The sequence below is a fragment of the Camellia sinensis genome, chromosome 15, assembly GCF_055761805.1.
Source record: "Camellia sinensis isolate YWXY chromosome 15, ASM5576180v1, whole genome shotgun sequence".
In the NCBI taxonomy this organism is placed as follows: domain Eukaryota; kingdom Viridiplantae; phylum Streptophyta; class Magnoliopsida; order Ericales; family Theaceae; genus Camellia; species Camellia sinensis.
The window spans coordinates 101428181-101450216 of record NC_138975.1 but is presented as its reverse complement, the minus strand read 5'-3'; the positions used below and the strand labels follow the sequence as shown (position 1 = coordinate 101450216).

Below are 22036 nucleotides of genomic sequence, written 5' to 3'. Positions count from 1 at the left end.
TAAGTCCCATCGAAAGAGCCTTGGACACAAATTTTTGCCTTTAGATTGAATGAGGGTAGTGTGCTCGCATAACCAGTACTATAAAATAAAAAATCGAAATTAGTTAATTTTCTAAAGATGGATTGTGTATATTTCAAGTAGTTCAATTTACTTAGCAAAAGAAGTACACATCCAGTCACATTTTCAAGACTTCCTAATGAAGACTGGATTGAAGTAGTCAATGTATGTAACTGCACTTGACTATGCATATGAATTCATCATTTTCAAATCTTCTATAAGGGCGACAAAAGCACATCCAACTGTTAGACCGGTTGTTGGGAATAACAAAGTTGCCACAACGAATAAACACATTATTCGTGCAACATCCTGAACATCAACTATCGTTGTGTCTTCCAATGCATCTCCTAATGCCTCCCGCAAAATCTTTACAGATACTCTTGACATATTATGAAACCTTTTTCTGGACAAAATGTGTTTCTTGTTTCTTCCCATATGAGACATCTACTTTTTTTGTTCCCAACTTTATCCCAAAAATCAAAGTAACATCACTGTCCCGTATGTCACATGTTTTCCCCCCCAAGCTTGAATCCCTTTGTATGAAAATCATAACACTTGATCACATCCATGACATTATCGTCAACTTTCTTAAACTTTTTCAACACCACATCTTCTTTCTTCCAAAAAAAATTGAATAACATCCCAAAAGATGTTCTCTCAAGAGCAGTAATGTGTCTTTCAGTGAACTTCATGTCTCACATTAGGTTTATCAATGAAACAATATTTGACGTATATTATTTCACGTAATTCTTCCTCTCTTGTACTCCATGTACAATATTCGACTTTGAAGGTTTTCCTGTTGAAGGGATTGGATTGCTTTCATGAGAGCTTTCATCCTCACTAGGGGAGCGCTTTCTCAGTCTCGTTGATGCAAGCACAAAATCGTCATTACATGTATCATCCACATTGCTCATGGATTTTTTGCTGCGCTTTTCGGGGAGTTTCTTCTTTTCTATAACTATTGGTGGAACTTCAAAATCATCGCCATCATCACCATCCTTACGTTTGCTTCTAGAAACAACCATTTTTTAACACTAAAAAGTTTCCCTAAATCAACAGTGTAACATTTTACTTTAAACAACAAAGTAACAAAACAATAAGCACTAAAGAAAATGAAGAATAATGCAACAAAATAAAAATGCAAAAACCTTGTAATGAAATAGTAAAGTTTTACTGTGAAAATAAAATTTTACTCTGATTGGAAGTAAAATTTTACTCCGAACAATATACCCTAGGAAATAAACAAAAACACCTACAAAAATTCTACAACCAATAATATTGACAAAGGTACATCGCCATATTCAAGAAATGATAGCGAAGAAATAGAGATAGTTCTAGCAAAGTATAGAAATTACATATAAAGACCACAAAAAGATATATTCAACAAAATACACTACAATCATATTCACATACATAAATAGATAAATATATACAAATATATTCATATACAAATTAATATACACGTTTATATAATAAGCAATGGCTAGAGAACACATAAAGCAAGAAATCAAAAGGCATTGATGAAATCATAAAAATGCACAAACATTTTAATGAAACAACAAAGTTGTAACGTAAAATTTTACTCTGAACAATATACACTAGAAAATAAACAAACAAAATAAATAAATGAATAACATATATTGGACAATATACACTACAATCACATTCACATACATAAATAGGTACATATATACACACATATATTCATATACACATTGATATACAATAAGCAAAGGCTAAAGAACACATATAACAAGAAATTAAGCGGCATTGATGAAAACATAAAAATGCACAAATATTGTGATGAAACAGTAAAGTTTTCAAGTAAAACTTTAACATTGAAAGTAAAATTTTATTTTCAACAATATACACTAGAAAATAAACACACAAAAAATACATATATTGAATAATATACACTACAATCACATTCACATACATAAATAGATACATATATACACACATATTTTCATATACAAATTGATATACACATTTATATAATAAGCAAAGGTTGGAGAACACATACAGCAAGAAATCAGAAGGCATTGATGAAAGATCTGCAATGTCGTTTGCACCATCGCTCACGGTGGTGGTGGAATGAGGGTTTCGGATACTACTGCAGTGGTGGAAGTAGGGTTTCAAATACTCACGGTAGTTGTGGAATGAGGGTTTTAAATGCTACTGCGGTGGTGGAAGTAGGGTTTCTGATGCTAAGGTTTGTGAATCACGCTTTTCAGAGCAACAAGTTAATCGATGAAACAGAGTGAGGGTGAGGGAGACAAAGGGTTCGTATTTGCCCATTTATATATAAGGGTATTTCTGTCTTTTCACCATTTTTTTAATTTGAGGGGCTTTTGGAATCATTATTTTATTCCATGAGTTTCACACAAAAAAAGCCCAATGGAAGGGACTTTTGACCAAATTTCCCAACATTATTATGCAAACTGAGAAATTCTTAGTCTCGTACAGTTGAAAATTTTCTCAACTCATTTTGTGAAATTTTTTTAACTTGAAAATTTTCTTACATTTTTAGTTTGTGAAAAAAGATAAAGTTCAGAAAAAATACTATTAACCTTGTTTGGTTATCTCTGTTGTTTTGAAAATTGAGTTTTTTTTAATTTTTTTAAATTTTTGGTGAATTTTTTTAATATTTTGCATAATTTTTTATTTTTTAAATACACCTAATCTCGATACACTTAAAAAAAACAATATTTTTGAATTTTTTTATAAAAAAAATTACCAAATACAAAAAATATTTTTAAAAAATACTAAAATTCAATACTTTTTTTTTAATTTTGAAAATCAATCAGCTTATTTGGTTTGGATTTTCAGAAAATTGAATTTTTTTACTATTCTACGCAAATTTTTTTAATTTTTAGATGCACCTAACATAAATGCACTTAAAAGTGTAATATTTGTGAAAAAAATTATTTTAAAAATTTACTAAATACCAAAAATTTATAATAAAAAAAATAATTGAGAATTCAATATATTTTTCATATTCTTGTGTATTTATTTATTTTTTAAAATATTTTTTTACAAATAACTTACTTTTTAGATATATCTCAATAAGGTGCATCTAAAAAAATTACTAAAAAAATTGAGTGCAGAAAATTAAAACCAAACGTATTGAATGATTTTTTTAAAAAAAAATTGTACAAATTTTATAATTTTTAAGTATATCAAGATTAAGTGCGTCTAAAAATCAAAAAATAAATGATTAAAATATTTTTAAAAATCACTAAAAATATAAAAATACTACTATTTTTGAAAACTCCAAACCAAACAGAGTGATTAAGATTGGTCCACATTGTAACTTCATTCAATCTCGTTGTGTAGATTTCAAATATATAAATTGTAGTATAGTAAAAAAAAAAAATAGTTTAACAAAAATTATAATGCTTTAAATTTTCAAACACTAAAAGCAAAAAAGGGGGGAAAGAGTAAATATCACATCAACAATGTAAAAATGAAGATGTAAGCATAACTCTTGCCCAAAATTCACATACATGCATTTGAGGATTTTTGGGGAAAAAAAGGTACTAGTAGGAGTTATTGGGTTAAAACTTTTTAAAGAGAATCTAATCTCAAATAAATATACAAAATGGCACTTGCTAGTAAATGTCTCAAAAATTAATTCTGATAGCCAAATTTAATAGAAATATAGAACAAGAAATAAGGACCTGGCTACGGACACACCATTTTTTTATTGCATATTCTGCACCCATTGTAAATTGGATGCAAAATATGCACTAAAAAATAGTGTTTTTAATCTTTTAGATTTAAGCATGGTAAAGCATATGCAAAATTTTACCCAAAGCTTTTAACCTAAAATTCTGATTTTTATTTTTTATTCAGGTCCATTTTATGTCGAACAAAATCAATCTATATTTATGAACATTTTCCTGTGATTTGGTTTTTAGTCCACAAACTTGTAAGCATTATATCTATCAGTACTAGTCATGCCCAAACGTCAAATTTCGTTCAAGGCCATATTATAGTTTTTTTTTTTTTAATTCTATAATTTGTTTAAGTACTTAATGATTATCTTCAAAAAAGGAAATCAATTAAGAATATCCATATAAGAAGTAATATAAAATGATGATAAAAAAAACCGATAATATTGTGACGTTTGGTAATGTTTAAATTTTTTTGTTTATGTTTATAAAAAAAATTATAAATTAGTTTTTATTTATTTTTAGAAAAACAAACTGCAAACATGTTTAGTTTGAAGAAAATATTTTAAAAAATTTAAAAACAAAAACTCAAAAACATATTTGTTAATTTTAATGCATAAAATGTTTATTTATGACAATGAAAATCATCCAAATCATAATTTCCGTGTTTTTGGGTTTTCAAATTTGATTTAACATCTTTTTGTGTTTATGTTTTTCAGCCTTATTTATAAACTGAGACTAACTATTTATAAATCAAAAAAATTATCAAACAAATTTTTATGTTAATTTTTTTAAATTTTATAAATATTTAAAAAAATTAAAAAAAAAATAGTTGCCAAACGGACCATTTTAATAATCTCTCTTAAAATTATTAAGACTATTTCAAGCTAAGCATACCGAAAGCTAGAAATGTTTATCCCACAAAAATTTCATTTATGGAACCACCATCATACTTTGTTTTATTTTCATTTTTTTTTTTTTTTTTGGGTACATGGGTGTTCTCTCTCTAGAGTTGAGAACCAGCATCATACAATCCAAGAAAAAATATTACTTGCTATTAAGAAACACACATATAGATAGATAGATTTCTCGGTAGTTTGGGAATACAGTCACGTGATATTTCATAATAATATGATTGATAAAGAAAATGGAATATTAATTATTTATGTGGATGAATGAGAAATATAAAAAGGTATAATAAATAATAATTAAGGACAAAAAAGTTTTAAAAAATCAAAAAAATAATTTTTAACCAACTTTCTAAATTACGTAATAATATTATGAAAGTACCCAATAATTTTTCAGATAGATACTAATAAAATTATGATTCCTTTGGCTTGAGCACACAACTAGTGGTTAAAAAGGTGGATATTTATTAGAAAGGGACCCTCGTCTAAGCATATTCTCTTTTTGTTGAGTTGTGAGATCTTTTATCAATATATTTTTTTTTAAATGTAATAAAATAACTTACTCAAGAGCTTAGCCACCATATCGATGGATCTCACTAAAAGATTAAAGGTTCGACTTCTATCTATATTGTATTCTGATATTACAAAAAAATAAAAATAATTATCCACCACTGGCCTTGTTTGGTTTGTGTTTCTCAAAAACTTTTGAGAAAAATTTTCTACAAATAAATTTTCAAAAGTAATCAAACCAAACAAATTTTCTCAAAATTTTTTTCCAAAACTTGTTTAGTTTACAAGTTTTCCAAACAAATCTCTCTCTCATACACATCAAATCAATCATTTTTTTCAAAACTCTCTCTCAAAATAATTTTTCAAAACATCTTTTGAAAAAAAAACAAACCAAACAAATTTTCGTACTTTTTATCTCAAAACATGTTTCTCAAATACAAACTAAACAAGCCCTATTTCTATTATGATAAATCAATAAATAAATAATTTTCCTTATACCACATTTACATTATTGCTTTTTATTGGTGGGGTGCTACTGGGGAAGATAAGCCAAGAGAGATAAGATGTTGTCTGGCCCATGCTCTAGAGAGAGAGAGAGAGAGAGAGAGAAGAGAGAGAGTGAATTGAACCATGTCTAAGCTTAATTTTTCAAGTCATTTTTGGATTAACTTCTTAAGGCTGCATATGTATATACACCTTTTTATTTTTTATTTTTATATATATCAGCTTTTACATGTTCATTAAACCTTTGGTTTGCCTTAACTTTTTACTGTGACATTGATATTTATTCTTCTCTTTCATTCTCTGTATATGTAGCATTCTGTCTTTTGAGCATGTGATCTTCAACCTTTTTCATTGTGTGATCTTTAACTTTTTCTTCTTTTGAATCTTTAGCTATCATGTCATCTATTGAGTGTTTTCTTAGGGCTGAAGAAAACCAACTTATCCTGCATGCTACATGTGGATATTGAGATTTTTCAAAGCCAAATTTCATTTTTACCCTCATGGTTTGTTTTGATTTGGAAATTAAAAGTGCATTGCTAAACTCATTAACAGTAAACCATGTTGAGGCAAACCACGTACACTTCTGTCGCTTTCTTGGAATGCAAAATTAACATTAACCCCTTATCATCTAACATACGTGTGGTTCACGTTTTAACATTTAGAAATAAACACATAATCACCTTATTGCTGATGATACATGTTTCACATTTACTATTAATTTCTTGGACAAAATTCTTGACGGAGCACTTCAGTTCACAAACAGTAAAGAGTTATATGCTTAAATGACATAGGGTGAATCGCATACAATGGTGAAGTATGCCCATTAGGCAATGTCTTGGGTTTACACATTAAGATTGTGTTTAGATTTTAAATTTGCAAAGAGAAAAGAGAAAAAAAAATTGTGTAAGTTAGTTTATTTATTTATTTATTGTTTTACAACCAATCCATATTCAAATAGAGATTTAACTTCTATTTCATTCATTTTTCTCTTCATTTTTGTCTCTTCTCAGCACAAATCCCTCCCTCAAATTATTGATCCAAACAGAGCCTCTCCATGGCTAAAGCATAAATAACTATTCAATTGGGAATGGAAACAATAGCATAAACAACCAGTCAAGATGTACTGCTCTGGAAACCAAAACCCAGAAATGATACATCCATCTAATTTGGAAAAAAAGCACTAATGATGTGGAAAATAAAAAAATAAATGAAAAAAAAACCAAGGTTACAACATCACATCATATGAAACTCACACACCAATTAAAACTACTAGAAATGTTAATTTAGAGCTCCCTATCTTTTTTCATTAAAACCAGCCTACACTACTTTGACAATAACAATTTATTCTATCAAATAAAACATACATCTTATTTGATGTGAACATTGTCACGTTTTCATTTTCTAAGTAGGTGTTTGGGATCACTTAAAAAATATAAAAAGTTACTATAAAAGTAAAAAAGTTTATCAGCAGTGCTAGAGACCCCCACATGGGGATGACCTCCACCACCCCCACATACACGTGAGGGTCAAAGAGTGGAGAACAAAAAATAAAAAATTTTGAGCCAATCAAAAATTAGTAGAGGTGGTGGGGGTCACCCTCACTGGGGTCTAAATCATTTTTGAAAAGTTTATACTATTCACAATTTTTTTGAGGGAAAACTGGGGTTGAGTAGTCAGATATTCAAAGACAATTTTGCCCTTATTTGTCCCATTCCAACAGTCAGCTCACGTGTGAGAAAAAAAAGAGAGTCCAACACAGTGCAACACAGTTCACTGACAAGTACCCTCACTGACCTGCACTAACTATAAGTACAAGGGTAGTTCGGTAATTTTAGTATTTTGTATAATATTTTATTACATATTTTTTCGTAAAAAATAAAAAAGTTATCCCAAACAATTGTATTTTTTTCCTCTACTTTTTTAAACAAAAAGTCAAAAAATGTACTTATATAGATCATCCCAAACAACCTCTAAGTGTTCTCTTCAAATATAATAATTGTTACATTCAATAACTATTAAATAAATTATTGTTTTTTTTATTCATTAAATGGTCCAAAATTGCTAAACGATTTCCCCGATCAAATAATAAAAAAAAAGTCATATATTTCACAATTAGCAATAAAGACTAGGCTTGGTTTGGCATAAACTAAAAAAATTTTAAAAAAAATTACTACAAAAGTCAAAAAGTCCACATTATTTAGGAAAAACTTGTGAGGGAAGCCTAGAGGTTTTATTTTGGAAGCTTGTGGGGGAAGCCTATAGGACAAATTTATTATTGAAAAATGACTTGAACCCCCTCTCTCTCCCTCTCCCACCATCCCCACACACACGTGGAGGTTAGGGATTGGAAGAGGAGGAAAAAAAATAAATAAAAAATAAATAATAAAAAAAATAAAGCCTGACCAATAAGGAGTCAGTGGAGGTCGTGGGGGTGACTCCCACTAGGGGTCTCAATCACTGTCCATTATTATTTTGCCCTTTAAATTCAACAATCCAGAAGTCAATAAAAATAGAATGGTCATTTCAGTTTTACTATAATATTTTATTACATATTTTTTCATAAAAAGTCAAAAATTTATTTCAAACATATTTATTTTTCTTTACTTCTTTAATAAAAAAGGCTTCGTTTGGGAAGCCATGGTTTGGGCTTTTTTGGCTATTTTAGTCACAAAAAATAAAATAGTCTATTTTAGCCATAACAAACAAAACATCACATCCAACCCATAATCATTACATTCTTCTCTCACAAAAAAACTCAAAAAAGCCAAAAAGCCAAAAAGTCCTTCCCAAACCAAGCTTCTAAGCCCAGGCTAAAATAGTCAAAAAAGCTAAAAAGTCAAAAAGCCAACCCACTTCCCAAACGGAGGCAAAATATACTTATTTAAAACATTCATAAATTGTCAATCTTCCTCAATGGTTGAAAATGGAGTTAGAAAGCATCATGAAGGAGTAATTTGACAATGTGGTAAAAAGCCACTTTTTTAATTTTTTATCCAGTTTTTTCAAAAAAAAAAAAAAAGTCACAAAAAATCATTAAAAAAGTCAGTTTTTTTTTCAAAAAAATTAAAAAAATTAAAAAATTAACTTTTTATCGACTTTCCAAAATATCCCGAAATTACCTTCCGTCATTGAGAGCCCAGGCCATCATTGGGATTTTGAAGGCAGACTGCTAAGCACAGCCCTTGAGTCAGGAGGAGCATCGTGCATTGTTGAAGATCAGGGAGCATTAACAGAAGGCTGTGATTGGACACCTGGAAGAGGAAATACCCATAAACCCCTCAGCCCCATTGGAAACAATCCTAGTACAATTATTGAGTTTTTTTTTATCGACATACTAATAATGACATAAGTACAAAATCAATCCTATGATATCTTCTTCGACAGAGGCTAGAGATAACGAGCAAGGATCTTCTCTTTAGCTTCCTTGCATCACTTCTTTCTTGTAATAATCAAAAGAGTAGTGATTGGGAGCCCGAAAAAGGTTGCCCCGAATGCCCCGAATCTACGAAACGACGTCGTTTTGGCGTTGTAATTTTTTTTTTTTTTTTTGTCTGTTTTGGATCAGAAATCAGAAGCAGAGGAAGACGAAGACAGAAGAAGAAGAAAGAAAGAAGAAGAGAAGAAGAAAGAAGAAGAGAAGAAGGCAGAGGGGAGGCGACGGCGGCTGGGCGGAGGCAGCCGGACGAGCTGCGACGATCCGCCGGGCTGCGACGATCCGCCGGGCTGCGACGATCGCCCGAGCTGCGACGATCGGCCGATCGGCCGGAATGCACGGGCCTCTCTGTGTGTGTGCCTCCATTCCCTCTTCTCTCTTCTCTCCCTCTCTTTCCCTCTCTCCTCTCCTCTCTCTTTCTCCCTCTCTCTCTTTCTCCCTCTCTGCAGGTCGAAAATGGCAGAAAAAAAAAAAAAAAAAGAAAATTTCGAGCCACATTCGAGCCAGACACATTTCGGGCCCTGAAGCATTTTCCTAATCAAAATTCATTTGAAGAGAATTGGTGTAGATTATTTCTAAAAAAATTATTTTTAATATTTTTAATAAAGTTATCTGAGTCATTAAATTTTTTTAGGGCAAATTACATATACCCCTCGAGGTTTGGCTAAATTATAAATATCCCCCTGAGGTTTGAGAAATTACAAATTTTCCCCTGAATGCTATATTTGCATAACAAATTATGGGGTAATTTGTTATGAAATTTAAAACTCAGGGGGCAAATTGTTATGAAAATACAAACCTTAGGGGGCGGGATGTAATTTTTGAAACCTCAGGAGGGTATCTGTAATTTAGTCAAACCTCAAGGAAGGTCTATGTAATTTGCCCATTTTTTTAAGATGAATCTTGACCATTACAAAAAAAGAGTGATGTAAGGAGCGCTCAGAGATAACACCATGTAAAATATCATACAATTATCAATTTATATTAATTCATATCGTTCTATTTATTAATCTCAATTTAAATTTTAAAATGTATACTCGTTTTAAAATTATTCCATTCCGTTATAATTAATATATATAAATATTATACGAATTAGTATTATATATTATGGAAAAACTTAATAATTTATTAAAATATTTTTTAATCTATTAATCTGTTCAAAATTACTTAAATTGTAATCACTACTACAAAAATAGTTAAAGATCACACTTTGATAAAAAAAAATATCTCACTTTTATTGAAAGTGTGATAAAAAAAATTAGATTGATATTTTAATCACACTTAATTTGATTAAGTGTGATCATATTTATTTTTTATGTCACTTTTCAATTAAGTGTGATTATATATACATTTTTTTAATCACACCTTCTAATTAAAGTGTGATTAAATATATACTATTACTTTTTAATCACACTTTTTATATAAGTGTGATTATATATATATATATATATATATATATATATATATATATATATATATATATATATATATTTTAATCACACATTCTAATTAAAGTGTGATTATTTTTATATTTTTTAATCACACTTTCTAATTAAAGTGTGATTATATATACACTACTACTTTTTAATCACACTTTTAAAATGAGTGTGATTATATATATATATATTTTTTAATCACACATTCTAATTAAAATGTAATTATTTATATATTTTTTTAATCACACATTCTAATTAAAGTGCACACTATTACTTTTTAAATAAGTGTGATTATTTATATATATTTTAATCACACATTCTAATTAAAGTGTAATTATTTATATATTTTTTAATCACACCTTCTAATTAAAGTGTGATTATATATACCCTACTACTTTTTAATCACACTTTTTAAATAAGTGTGATTATATATATATATATATATATTTTAATCACACATTCTAATTAAAATGTGATTATTTATATATATCTTTAATCACACATTCTAATTAAAGTGTGATTATATATACACTATTACTTTTTCATCACACTTTTTAAATAAGTGTGATTATTTATATATATTTTAATCACACATTCTAATTAAAGTGTGATTATTTATATATTTTTTAATCACACCTTCTAATTAAAGTGTGATTATATATACACTACTTTTTAATCACATTTTTTTTAAATGAGTGTGATTAGATCACACTTTAACAAATGAAAATATCTCACTTTTATTAGAAGTGTGATAAAAAAAATTAGATTGATATTTTAATCACACTTGATTTGATTAAGTGTGATAGTATTTATTTTTTATGTCACTTTTCAATGAAGTGTGATTGTATTTATATTTTTTAATCACATTTTCTAATTAACATATGATTAAAGATCACATAAGAAGAATTAAAAATATCTCACTTTTATTAGAAATGTGATTAAAAAAATTAAAATGATTTTTTAATCACACTTAATTTAATAAGTGAGATAATATTTTTTTCAATCACACATTTTAAATAAGTGTGATTATATATATTTATTTTCATCACAGTTTGGTGTGATTATATATAATTTTTCAATTTAATTTTTATATTAAATAATTATTCCCATATTGTATATAAGCTCATGAAATTGCTTTGGTAGAGAGAGAAAGAGCTGGGTAATTTCTTTCTAGGGTTTCTTGCGGCTCTCCATCTCGCCTCTGTCGTCGATGGCCACTGATCAACGCGTCTTTCCATCTCCCCTCTTGCTCCTCCTCTTTTCCTTGCTGATTAGCGCCGCCGCTGCTCTTTCTAGTCGCCATCGTTGGCCTTTCCAGCGTTGCTTCTCCTCTCACCGTTGCTGCTTCTCTCTCTCTAGTTTATGTTTTCTTATTCACTATAAGTTCTTCAATTCCTTCCCCAACCCCATGAACTTTTGATATGCTAGTTGACCTTAACCACGTGCACTGCACTCTTTGTGACCAATGAACCATTCATTTTTTATGGAATTTTTTTGTTGTTGGAATAGCTTGTTGATATTGTGATTCTTATCGTACCATTTTCCTTGTATGTCAAATGTTCGATAAAATGTGTCAATGGAAAATTTTTGTTATTTTTATTTTATCTTTTAATTTTTAGCCAAACACCGAAAAATAAGAATTATAATGAAACTTTTACGGTAAAATGCTCTCTTTGTAAACCCCCCCCCCCTTTTTTTGTCCTAGTTTTTGTGTATATTATATGCATCATTACACTTTCTGATTATCTATGTGTTGTTTCCCTTAGATTCATGATAATCTATATGGCAAATTATGGAGCCTATATTTCATCTACTAGGCAGATTTTAATTTTTATATGTTATGCTTAGTATTTGAAATCATTCAATCCAAACTAGGTGTTAATGATTTGGGGAGGTTGAGGCTCAAAATTCTGTTCTGGAGTTTGTGGGTCATCCACGGTAGGGGGATTATTCACATGGGTATGGATTCTACATTTTTAGGATTTTTTTTTCTGGTTAGGCTTGATGGTAAGGTAATGCTAATGTTAATTCATGTTGGTATGGATTATAGATTGCATGTTGACAACATATTTATGTTAGTTAGTTATCTCAAAATGGGATTTCTTTATCAGCTGTTATTGGTGGCTTGTATATACGCATTTTGTGCATGAATTACATAGCAGATGTAAACATGGCCATGATTACCGCGTGCATGCTTCTCTAGTAGTATAACTATATACGTTGTGCTTTGATTTATAGAGCTTGAGACAAAGAGAATATTGCTTAATATTTTCAAAAAGAAGCAACAAAAGAGTGCTGAAGCTGGCACAATTTCAAGCTTCTAAAAGGAGGTAAGCATTGTTATTGGTGCTTAGGTATTTGAATTAATATAGGCCAGGTGATTTTGTCACTTTCTTTCTTTGGTATCTACTTGGATAGAACTTGAGTACAAAATTTGTCCATTTATTTTGGTATCTATTTGGATAGAACTTGAGTGCAAATGCTAGAGGGAGAATGTCCCTTATTTTCATATAGTTTTGTTGGTTTCGTTAATGTGATATTGTTTTTTTCGATTTTTTTTTTTTTCCGTATTCTGTACTTGCTTTAGCTCCCCCTTATTTTGTTTTCTGCTTCCCCTTTGTTCAAATACCAGAATAAGGGTCCATCAGTCACAGGGTTCAGAGGGTGGCTAAATATCATTTTCTAAAGGTATCATTTACAGTTTTCCTCATTTGTTGACTGTTGACAGTCATCATCACTTAATCAATTCATCTTTGGCAGATCGAAACAAGCGTATATCTCTTTGTCTCTTGGTGTGATATTGGGACTCCATATTGCCATTTTTTTTCTTTCTAGATTGAATCTTTAAAAGTTTATTGAGTTGTGCAAGATTTCAATATGATTTCATTTGTAGTGACTAATTATTTGGTTTAGTATTAGGATGTGGATTGGCAATAATTCATCATTCCGTACATGCAGAAACAATCTGATCTTTTACTAAATGCTGATGATCTGGATGTTCAAAATAAAAAAACACCACACTAATTATATGGCACTTGTACATAATTAATTCTAGATATTCAAAATATGGAGTATGAAAAATTCAAGTTACTTTTCCTCAATGAAAAACAATTAATAGTTGTTTGAGATTAATCAAGCATTCTCCAATAGAAGTTTTCATCTCTTTTTTTGTTGCGTACATGACTACTAGTAAATATATTACAAAGTTTAGAAACATAGAAATCAAAAATACATATATGATTCTTTTTGAAAATAGATTTCACCAATCAATCTTGTAATATCTTGCTCGTCCATATATTTTCTATGCCTGATTCTATATTTGATTTCTATGCTACTACACTCATTGGCCCACATATGTCCTTGACAGTAGGCCTAATAATCTTTAAATGGTTTGTTTTACTTCACCCATATTTGCTACAGAACATTGTTTTGTTTTTGTTTTTGCTAACAATTTTTGGATATATATCAGGTGGGACTGCAAGTTATCTACTAGGAATGAGTGGACATATTGCAGCTCAAGCAGATGACGCAAGCAACCCAATCAATGTGAAGAATCTATCTTTGGGTTGGATGATTGGTTTTCTCTTTCTTGTCAGCTTTGTTGGTCTCTTTTCAATTGTCCCCCTTAGAAAGGTATAATAATAATAGATTATTACAACAAACCAATTTTAATTTTAATAATATATTTTATTGATAAGCTTTTTAATTTGTAATTTTTTTTGAATTGTTTTTCCTCTCCTCCTCAGATGATGATACTCAAGTACAAGTTAACATACCCTAGTGGAACTGCAACTGCCTACCTCATCAACAGCTTTCACACTCCTAAAGGAGCCAAACTAACCAAGTAATTAATACTATCTATTACCCTAATCTTATTTAATGTATCTATTTAAAACTAAAATTGATATTATTTACCACACAATGTAACTATTTAGAACTAAGATATTACTTACCACTTGGCCCTTAGTGCCTCATGAAGCATTAAAGTTTGAGATTCAACTCCCATTGAAAATATTATTATCGTCTTGGAGCATCACATGGTAATACTCTTACCAATTATCAAATGTCATATCCCTCGTTGTTCTTCTATTGCCAAACACCAAATTATAGGCTCCACTCATTCTGCCAATCACAATATTCCTGGACACTACCTAGCCATGCCCCAAGACCACCACATAACTTCTCCTCCCATTGAGTGCTATCAATTGCTCAAGGACTATGCCTGTGAGCATAGTCAAAGATTTGCCTGACTCGCGTGGAAGGAAATGCTTTGTGTGAGTCTTGAGATTAGTCGAGTACACCCAATGAATACTTTGACCCTTCTATGGATAATGTAGGAAAAAAGAGAAGAAATATTTATACCACACTTTTTCTAGCAAAAACAATTGACTTCTAACATTTAGGTTTATTCATATTCTTGATCTACAATTTTTCCTTTTACTTTTATCTTTTTTTTAAATTTTAAGTTGTGAGGGCTGGTGGGGAAAATTATTAGAATTAGCATCTTGTTTATTTATTTTTAAAAAATTTTTTGGGAGCTAATGAGTTAATTAATTTGGATGCGGGAAACAAGTAATGATGCTATTCTATTCCTTCTGTGGTAGCTTTACTAATGCACTTTTTCAATGGTTCTTTGCTGCTACTGATGGCTGTGGATTTAATAACTTTCCCACCTTTGGTCTCAAAGCCTTTAGCCAAAGGTTAGCTCTTTCTCAACTTTTCCTAATAATCATTTTATTATTTTATTACTTACTGCTTGTTTAAGTAATATTAGTGAAAGGAAAATGAATGATATTTTTGAATTTATGAGAATCATATATAAAAACTATGTTTATGTATCATTATTCTTATTGAAATTAGTGATGGGAGGATGGAATGTCCTTTGGGATGGAAGGCTTTATACCTTTTTGATATTGGCACACCATAACCTAATTAATGTCTTCAAACTTAACCATGCCCAATTTAATGTTATTCAGTTGTTTTATGAATACCGAAAATTTTCATAAAAATGTATTTATGACTCATCATTTGTCTCAAATCTGTATTTGTCTAACATGTGTAATTAGATATTTACCCATAAAGTGTATTAAGTAATTTGAGTTAATAAGGCCTGTAAATACCAAGGTGCCTAATTATTACAAAAAATTATTATAGTAATTTTTTCTTTGATAAGTAACAACAGTGAAATGAGTAACACAAGTATATAGGAAAATAGAAACTTAACCACCACCACCACCACTAATAGCATAAACTTCATATGCAAAAGAAAGGATTCAGAGCAATAGATAAACAAACAGTGGCTGGTGTAAACTTCAACATAAAGACAACAAGCAACATAGCATACAAATTTTATCGTTTTACATGTAGGTGGTGACATTAACAGCTGTCATTAAGCCACTTTGTTCTGAATTGATTTCCAAGGGTGTGTGCTTTGCTCTGAAACTTGATTGATTTTAGGATTTGATTGTGTGTTGTTTATTCGAGGAAGAAAAATAGAAAATGAATAAGAGAGCATGATCCTTCCTGTAACAAAATATCTCTGATAAATTACAACATTGAAATATAGAAGTTGGAGAAAAGATTAGAGCATCTGCAATGGAGTGGCTAAAAATGTGTTTTATTGAGAATCTGTTTGACGTGGTTATGATTCATGTGATGATCGTTAACACTTATACTATGCTCCTTGTGGCAGGTTCTGATGAACTTAACAAATGACAACCCTGTGTGCTGTCAGCAAATTGCTGCCTGTGGAGGACTGGGAAAACCTTGTCTTCATTGATTGCTGGCCACTTTCCATCATTCAGTTCATCTTTGCCTCTCTTCAGCGATATAAGAAATGATACTTGTTGTCCAAGTCTTAAGACATTTGAAAGGGTGTGATCGGTAGGACTTTATCTTTTGTAAGACTAGAACAATCTCTACAAATAGTTAGTTTATTCATATGCTTCTAGCGGTTTCTGAATTAATTTTTGTTTTCATTTTTCAGGTTAGAAATTCTTGGAGAGATGCAAAATATGGTCAAAGAATTCAAGAACTTAGTTTTTTAAGTTTTTTCATTTTTTAGTATATGTAAGCATGGTTTAAAACTTTTTATTTAATTCCTTTGCATATACTTTTGAATATATTTAATTTTCATTTATGAAATATATGACATTATTCTATTCAATATGTGGTTGTGATTCAAAATATAGTATATAGTGTGTATTACATTCTTAAAATGCGCGTATAAAAACAATATTGATTATTCTTCAAATATGTCGAATTTTTTTTTATTACAGATTTTATTAGTTATTAATCACACTTAAAAGATGTGATCTAAATATTATTAATCACGCTTAAAAGGTGTGATCTAAATATTTTTAATCACACTTAAAAACTGTGATCTAAATGTTTTTAATCACACTTAAAAGATGTGATCTAAATAATTTTAATCATATTTTAAAGATGTGATGAAAGTATTTTTTAATGACACTTAAAAAGTGTGATTAAAAATGACCCCTTTTAATCACACTCCCAAAGACCACACTTTAATAAAACTTAAAAGGTGTGATTAAAAAACATACATCACACAAAAAAAGTGTGATCTTTATCTGTATTTGTAGCAGTGAATTTGTCAATCCGTCAATCTATTAATCCGCCATTCGATTTATAATTTTATTTTCAAATCATCCAAATTACACCACACACATCCCTAACTAAGGATTAGGGTTACCTTTGCTAATTTGGCTAAAAAATATAGACAAAATTACTTAACAATGACAAGTGAGAAAAATAATTACAAAAAGGTGGTAAGTGTAACTTTTTCATAAGAATTCAGGAGAAAGTTGTACTCCCACTCCCAATACTTGAGTAATTATTTTTGGTCTTATAGCCTGAACAGTAATTTTCTCAAAAGTATAAATAAATCAAGACTGGGAGGAGTTGAAAAAGATGAATTTGGAAACTGATTTATAAATCATTTCACAGACTTAGGATTTATTTAGAAATAAGTTATTTTAGTAATTTATAAAAAAAAATTAAAAAAATATGTAAAAAAAATAAAAAAAAATAATAATATAATAATTTATAATGAATTTTTTATTTTTAACCAAAATATATAGTTATTAAACGAGATTTTAGATAGCTGACAATTCCACTTTATTCATTCTATATGTTTACTTCTTTATGACATAATAAATAATTGTCTGTCCAATAAAAAGCTCAAAATTACCTTTCAGCCTAATTCATCAATAGTTCCTGTATCACCAACTTTGTGCACATTGGGTTGTAAAATACTTATAAGGTCCATTTGGATGGATCTGAATTTCAAATTAAGGGCCTTATCATTTAAGGATAATAACTCGAATTTAGATGTGGTAGTTTACTTATGAATTTTAAGATTAAGTTAAGGCTCCGTTTGGGAAGAAAAAAGTCAGACTTTTTTGGCTAAAATAGTCACAAAAAATAAAATATCAAATCCAACCCACAATCATTACAATCCTCTCTCATAAAAAAAGTCAAAAAAACCAAAAAGTCCTTCCTAAACCAGGCTAAAATAGTCAAAAAGTCAAAAAGCCAACCCACTTCCCAAACGGAGGCTAAATAATTTTATTATGATGAATTTAAAATGACTATATAAAAGTGATTATTTGAAATGATACTTAGGCTTGGCTTGGGAAGTGGGTTAACTTTTTATCTTTTTTACTTTTTTAGATATTTTAGCCCAGGACTAAAAAGCCTAGTTTGGGAAGGGTCTTTGGTTTTTTTAATTTTTTTTTGAAAAAAAGAATGTAATGATTATGAGTTGAATGTGATATTTTGTCTTATTGCGGCTAAAAAAATTATTTTGTTTTTTATCGTTATTTTAGCCCCAAACCCACACAAACCCACTTCCCAAACAACCCCTTAAAAGGTTTCTCTTTTTAGCTACAATAATCCTACTAAAGTATATATTTTCTATCTGAACTTATCTTTTTCCTTCTTTTTTTTTTCTATCCATTTAACCTTCAAATCGTTTGATTTGAAGTTCATATCCATCCAAATAGATACTAAGTGGTGTTTTGAGAAGTTGGTAAAATAATTAACTTTTTGACTTTTTTAGTCAATTTTGTCTTTTCGAAAGTAAAAAATGTGAGAGATGATATGACTCAAAATGGGTAAAAAGCTAAAAATCGACTTTGATTTTTTTGCTTCCCAAAAGACCCTAAGACTGTGTTTGGTTGAAGGATTTGAAAAGAGATTTTGAAAGAAAAATGAAAAATGACGGTAAAATATGAATAAAATACACTTATATTTCATCTAATTTCACACATCTTTTCTTTTTTTTTCTTTTCAAATCCCACCCAAATCTTTCAACAAAATACAAGGTAACAGAATTTGTCATAAATTTGTTCAGGAGCTAGATTGATTGAGGATTTTGTTTTGACGGCTGGGTTTCGCCCAAACTAATCCCCAAAGTACATATAGTCTTCCGTCTCACCCATACTAAATAATTACTAGGCATAATCCCTAATATAACCTCAAAAGGAAAGTGGGGAATGGAACGTAAGACCTCTTGCTTTTGCTTCTCTTTTTCTTTTTCCTTGTTTTTTTTTTATTTTTCTTCTTTTTTATTTTTTATTCCTACTAACACTTTTTTCCTGTATTTTCTTATCTTTGATTAGACCTCAAGTGAATGTTGACCCTACAAAGTGCTGCACTTATAACATTTCTAAAAATGTAACAAACACAGTGATCAATCAACTCTGCATACTAGGTGAATAAAGATAAAAGCCAGTTGGAGTAGCAATAAAGAGACTTTTCAAATAAGGTACAACAAAAAGCACAAAATGGCAAGCACAGTGTACATATATAGGCACAGGTTTGTCAAGAATTGCATGCTTAAGCACATATGTGAAGTGCAATCTAACCTTTTATCAAATCAAAGTGGATTTAAAAGAAAGAAGACAAATTGGCCACTCAAATGTCATTAACTCAAAAGTTATCACATAGAAATCAAGAGCAAATAAGGTTAAGGTAATCTCAAAATGTTTTGCATCTGTGATATTGGTAGAACTTCTTGCAATATTAGTTGTGCATAAAAAACAATCCCTATATTTTTTTCATGATGAGTTGTTAAATAGCTGTTAAACTAATAATAAACCTTTGTAATCTTAACATAACACTTGGGTTGGTTTGGAATGTTCAAAATAAGTGTACTTTTTGACTTTTTAGTTAAAAACGTATGAAAAAATATATATATGTTTGAGATAACTTTTTAACTTTTTACGAAAATGTATTATAAAATATTGTAACAAAAAGCAAAATTACATTTCTACCCTTGAGTGGACCTCCGACAAAGTTGCAGTGCCTGGCAACTTTTGTATTTCAAGTATTTTTTTTTAATTTTTTTTACATACTGTTGCAAATTTTGCATGGACCAACGTGTGCCACATGTTTATAGATAGGGTGATGAGATGCCACAACTGGAAGGGGAAAAACTGTCTTTTTGCCGTCTGAATTTTCAAACATATATTCCCACCCAAACAAGGTAAAAAGATGAATTTTTTAATAATTTTTTATTTTTTAACTTTTTTAAAGTATGTCAAACGTACACTAAATAAGACTTAAACCAACCCAATCATTTTCACTACCTAGGTTCTAGACTAGAATTATCATTACTCATGTGTTTAATAAGTATAATATCTAGCCTTGGTGGGATGCAAATGAGACTTTTTCTTCTTTCTAGCCTACTTTGTGTGTATATTATGTAAAGAAAGGAGACTAAAATCCTGTAAAGTTGGTTAGGATATACATAAAAAACAATAATAATAATAATAGTAAGTTATGTACTAGTACAAGAGATGCTCTGCAAGTTGTAGATTTTTAATATATAATGTTTTCTCCTCTGTGATTACATATTCTACAACTTAGCTCATCTACACTTTCTTCCCCTTTAGTCCAGTGGAAATATGATCTTTTCAAATCCATTTAAGTGCCAGTAGAAGGGGGGGAAAAAAATCCATCTTTTCTTGTTCATTCCCACTAGTGCTAACTCCATAACTAGGCCACAATTGAATCTACCCAATCACCATGGAAGAAGATTTATTTATGAAAAGAACATCCCTCTCCCTCAAATGGAACGTTTAACCTCCATCAAGGGCGGCATGTATGTCACACAGACTATTCCAAATGTATGTGTAATTGGACAATCACCTAACAACAGGATATTTGGTAATTCGAGTTTACATAAAACTATGCATAAAATTCCCATATTTTGTATGAAATGCTCCATTTTACTTTTAAAAATACGTAGGTAAAATAATAAAATAAGTAATGTTAAGAAATATGATTACTTTGTCATGCCCTAGTATTCTTGGACATGAGAATTAGATTTAAATGAATTGAATATTTAGGCCTTGTTTGGTATGTCTAAAAAAAAGATAAAAAATTAAAAAGTTATCATTATTCACCAAAAAAAAAATATTAAAAAGTTAATTTTACATACAAAATTACAAGACAGATCTGACCGGTTCAAATCTATGCCTGCGTTTCTTAAGAAAAATTAGACAGTTGGGGTGTAATTTTAACACACTGTTGTTCAGCCCGTGGGGGTCCATCACGGATCCCGTTTTAATAATCTGAACCGTTCAATGTGTAGAATTCACCAAGTACTATATGTCTGAAAAAAATCACATTGATCGAATATAGCTAATTACATGATCAAATCAGTTTTGTATACAAAAAATGGATGGTGTTATAGTTAACGATTAAAAAAACCAATCTGACCAGATAGCTATCGATATCCGATCAATGTGATTTTTTGAAAGTATATAGTATTCGACGAGTTCTACACATTGAACGATTCAGATTATCAAAACGGAACCCGTGATGACCCCCATGGGCCGAACAGTACCGTCCAGTGCAATGCTCGAAAAGTAGCCAATCATTTCTTAGCCTCCATTCAGTCGCGCAGATAGTACGGTTGTACACCTCACACTCCTAATCTTCTCCTGCACACTAATTTATACAATTTTTTAGTACACATTTTTTCATAAAAAATCAAAAAAATTAACCCAAACAACAATCTTTTTTTTCGTCAACTTTTTAATCTAAAAAGTCAAAAAGTATATTTATTTAGGACACCCCAAATAACCTCCAGATTTGGACGGCCACACCTGAATCTAGTCCATGTAAAATAGACTCTATCTGCTTGATTGATGATCAGCTCATGTTTATAACACAGCCAATTTATTGGCAGTTTGGGATTCCATATCAGAAAATTTATTCTACAATAATTCTTGACATTTTCTCCATCATATAGCCATTTAGATACTTTCCACATGCTCAAACCAAAGGAAATTTAGTCAAAATCTCTCCATTGGATTCTTGTTTGGTAAAAAAAATAACTCAATTTATTTTGTTTCATAAATTCCCTAAAAAGGAGGCGCATAATTGAGTAAGGACAAAATATATATTTTTTTCTTAGATAATATTGCCAAAGTAATATGTTACTGCGAACCAAAGTAACATGTTACTGTGAGATAGAGTAATATG

At 29.8% G+C, this 22036-nt stretch overlaps 1 long non-coding RNA gene across 1 annotated transcript; it reads left to right on the top strand.

The window, feature by feature from the left end:
- The first annotated feature begins 13089 nt into the window (after positions 1 to 13089).
- On the top strand, positions 13090 to 16688 carry LOC145813370 (uncharacterized). The gene is made up of 3 exons (XR_014356373.1): positions 13090 to 13210; positions 16215 to 16422; positions 16509 to 16688. It is a non-coding gene; the product is annotated as an uncharacterized LOC145813370 (long non-coding RNA).
- The last annotated feature ends 5348 nt before the right edge of the window (positions 16689 to 22036 follow it).